The sequence below is a fragment of the Dama dama genome, chromosome 23 (assembly GCF_033118175.1).
Source record: "Dama dama isolate Ldn47 chromosome 23, ASM3311817v1, whole genome shotgun sequence".
NCBI lineage: Eukaryota > Metazoa > Chordata > Mammalia > Artiodactyla > Cervidae > Dama > Dama dama.
In genome coordinates, this window is record NC_083703.1 from 35,960,010 (window position 1) to 35,964,170 (window position 4,161).

The 4,161-nt window shown below is 42.6% G+C and overlaps 1 non-coding gene across 1 annotated transcript; it reads left to right on the forward strand.

The window, feature by feature from the left end:
• The first annotated feature begins 350 nt into the window (after positions 1-350).
• TRNAV-CAC (transfer RNA valine (anticodon CAC)) lies at positions 351-423 on the forward strand. Its single transcript has one exon. It is a non-coding gene; the product is annotated as a tRNA-Val (tRNA).
• Positions 424-4,161: the final 3,738 nt, after the last annotated feature.

The window sequence follows — 4,161 nt, forward strand, 5'->3', positions numbered from 1 at the left end:
ACAATATGGTTCAAAAGACACTGAAGTTAAGTCTGTTACATCATAGTTTAGAATGGGAGGCTGAGGATGGATGCATTCAAATTATAGATATTTTTGAAAGAAAGATATAAAAAGTTTAATGTGATTGTAATAGGGAAACTATGAAGGTTTCAGTCTGGTGGATTTATCTTCAGAATTCAACAGAGTGCTCCAATGGAAGCCCATTTCTCCAGGGACTACATATTCTCAGGGGCAGACCCTGCCATCTCGGGGACTTGCGTGCAGTGCCCATCATCAAAGTGAAGCTGCCACAGCACTCCCTTGTCTGGGACACTCCAATGTCCAGATAAAAAAGTAAGGAAATGGGGACTTCCCTGGTGGTCCAGTGGCTGAGACTCTGCACTCACAATGCAGAGGGCCCGGGTTCGATTCCTGGTCAGGGAACTGGATTCTTCCTGCAGCAACTAAGATTTTACATGCTACAATGAAGATCATAGATCTTGTGAAGCTAAATAAACAACAAAAAATGCAAAATGATTAAAAAGAAAGGTAAAATAATAGGCATACAAAGAACAAACTACTATGTATAAAATAAATCAGCTACAAAATTATGTGGTACAGCCTGGGAATAGAGCCAGTATTTTATAATAACTTTAAATGGAATATAATCTAGAAAAATATTGTATCACTTTGCTATACACCTGAAACTAATGTAATATTTTAAATCAACTATACTTCAATAAATTTTTTTTTAAAAGGAATAGATGAAAAAAATAAATATATACATTATTCTTTTAATGTAATTTTTTTGAAAGTATTCTTTGATAAGTTTTGTTTCAGGACAGGAAAAATAAAAAAAGTTTGCATTTCCTTTCACTACAGTAGTGACCATACCAATCACAGTCTCCATGGTCAAAACCACCTTTCTCTGATTTTTCTGATGCCCTATTTTCACTGCTATGAGTTAACATCTATTAGCATTAACTATTCTTCTCCTGAGATGCTTACTATTTATTTAACATCCACAACAATCAAGACAAAATTCAGAATATATGCAGACAATACCCGGAGGATACTGGGACACAAAGCCCAGAATCTTCATTTATTTATTTTTTGCTGAAGTAAAAGAATGATAACGCCTTCCCATCAGGTTTTTGATGTTGCTTTATGAAGACAGCGTGCCAAGCACAGGTAGCAACTGATAAGACCGTTTCAACAAAGGGGTCATTATCTTCAGACTTTTAAAGTAAATGTTCCAGTTTGGCATAATTCTATTCAGGTACCCTTTCAAGAGGGCCTGTGTTTATATTTTGCATTTTACCTGAGTAGAAAAACATCTCGTTTCTCATACTTAGGAAGTGGTTTTAGCACTTGGAAAGACCTCAGTCACAGGGTGTGATAAGCAGGCCTGGCACAGCTGGAGGTTCTGACAATACCTGCCCCGGGCAACCCACTGTGAGGAGAAACCATCCAGAAATGACACACGTCAGTGGCTAGGGTTAAGCCGTTTGGGGATTTGCATCAATCTGCCCAAATGAATGACGAAAAACCAAAGAAATCACTCAGTCTAGCGTTTGTACATCAAACGGTTTCTTATAAACCTTTGGTTGCGACTGTTTTTCACCTATTAAGACAAGTCTCAAAACTCCTGAAAGTTTAGCTAATTTCCAGTTTATCACAATAGCATTTTTTTAAGTTTTGGTTGTTTTTTTTTTTTTTTTTTTAATATGGACCATTCTTTAAAGTTTTTTTTTTTTTAATTAAAAAAAAATTTTATTTTTGACTGTGCTGGGTCTTTGTTGGTGCACACGGGCTCTTTCTAGCTGCAGAGAGTGGGGGCTATTCTTGTTGCAGAGCACGGACATCGCCTTGTGGTGGCTTCTCTTGTTGCAGAGCTTGCGCTCTGGGCCTGTGGGCTCTAGGAGTTGTGGTGGACAGGCTTAGCTGCTTTGCGGCATGTGGAATCTTCCCGGACCAGGGATCGAACTCCCTGTCCCCTTGCATTGGCAGGTGGATTCATGACCACTGGACCACCAGGGAAGTCTCATCTTTTAAAGTCTTTATTGAATTTGTTGCAATGCTGCTTCTGTTGTTTATGTTCTGATGTTCTGGCCTTGAGGAGTGTGGGATCCTAGCTCCCTAACCAAGGATTGAACCCACTCCCCCTGCATTGGAAGGTGAAGTCTCAAACACTAGACCACCACGGAAGTCCCACAATAGATTTTTTTCTGTTGTTCTCTTTTACTATTCTGCTTCTTTTGAGTCTTTTTCTGTGTCTCAGCCTTTGGCAGCAGCATCAGGCTTCTCTGGTACAAAGCTGCTGGGGACTTTGTATCCTCTTTTCCCTCTGCCTCTACTAAGTCCCATGGATGGAGGAGCCTGGCGGGCTACAGTCCACGGGGTCACAAAGAGTCGGACATGACTGAGCACAGCGCAGCAGCACTACCTTTAGTAGCTCTGGGGTCAGCCTGCAGCCCCTCTAGGTGGCCAAACTTCAGTCATCAGGAGAGAGTTCCATTTGAATATCTGAATGATGTATCAAAGTGAATTTTCCAGTGAGAGACTGTTAGACACCCCCCCCCCCCCCAAACAACACACACACTCTACCCTCTGACTGTTCCCTCTCTCGTTTCCTTGACTGCTCCATACTCAGTCCTTGTGGGGTTCCATAGGGCCCTGCCCGAGGTTGGTTCTCTCTTCCTGAAACAGGTCACTTATTCCCAAGGATTTGAATTACCATCTGTTTATGCCTTAATGACCCAAAGTTGCCAGATTTTTCTATTAAGTCTGTGAATCTAACTGCTTACTTGACATCTTGACCCAGAAAACTTTCAGACAACTTAACCATCATCACAAAAATGGAACACATTCACATCCTTTGTTCCCATCCTGTGCTTAGGTATGTGCTTTATCCAAGATGCCCAGCCATCCTCCAAGATGCCGGCCAACATCCAGGACACCCGTTTTCTTCCCCCTCCTTTTCCCTGTCTCCCTCCAACAAGTTCTTAGCATCCTATACACTAATCATAGGTGTTCATCTGAGACATCTTATCAAAGGAAACAATTCAGTCTTCCTATGGCTCCTAAGAAAATGTCCCAAGATGATGTGGCTGACAAGGTCATCTGTATCCCTACTTCTCTGCCTGCCTCCTCTGCATCCTTGTCCTCCCTGCTCATCACATGCCAACGACATTCACCTTGCCCAATCCCGTGGCAGACACGCATGAGATGCTCAGTCCAGCTCACTGGGTTAACTCTCACCTCACACCTACCTCTTCTCTCCTCTGAGGTTGCCTAGGGTCCTTCCTGTTTCTTTTTACTTCTGTGTGTGTTAAGTTGCTTCAGTCGCGTCTGACTCTTTGTGAACCCATGGACTGTAGCCTGCCAGGCTCCTCTGTCCATGGGATTCTCCAGGCAAGAACACTGGAGTGGGTTGCCATGCCCTCCTCCAGGGGATCTTCCTGACACAGGGATCAAACCTGTGTCCCTTGCATCTCCTGCATTGGCAGGTGGGTTCTTTACCATGAGCTCCACCTGGGAAGTCCCTTTCTTTTTACTTGGTTCCTTTTATTGTATATTTTTGTTTGGCAATATATTTTTAAAATCAATGATTTGTTACATGTTTGTTTATTTGGCTGCATTGGCTCTTAGTTGTGTCATGTGAGATATTTCATTATGACTCACAGACTGTCTTTAGTGTTGTGTACAGGGTAGTTGCCCCTTGGCATGTGGGATCTTTGTTCCTTGATCAGAGATTGAACCCATGTCCTCCGCATTGCAAGGCAGACTCTTAACCACTGGATCACCAGGGAAGTCCCTTGGCAATGTATTTTTAAATAAAAATTATAGCTTTACATGGTTTAAGAGCTGAATTGTTTCCATGGTTTTTAACTCCCAAATCCCAGTTCCTTGAACTCCCCCCTCCATTTTCTGCTCCCTAAGGGCATCTACTTTCAGCAGTTTTAATTGATTATTTTGGTAACATTCACTTCATCACTAAATAACATCAATTCAGTTCAGTTCAGTTGCTCAGTCATGTCCGACTCTTTGCGACCCCATGGACTGCAGCACACCAGGCTTCCCCGTCCATCACCTGGAGTTTACTCAAACTCATGGCCATTGAGTCGGTGATGCCATCCAGCCATCTCATCCTCTGTCGTCCCTTTCTCCTCCTGCCTTCAA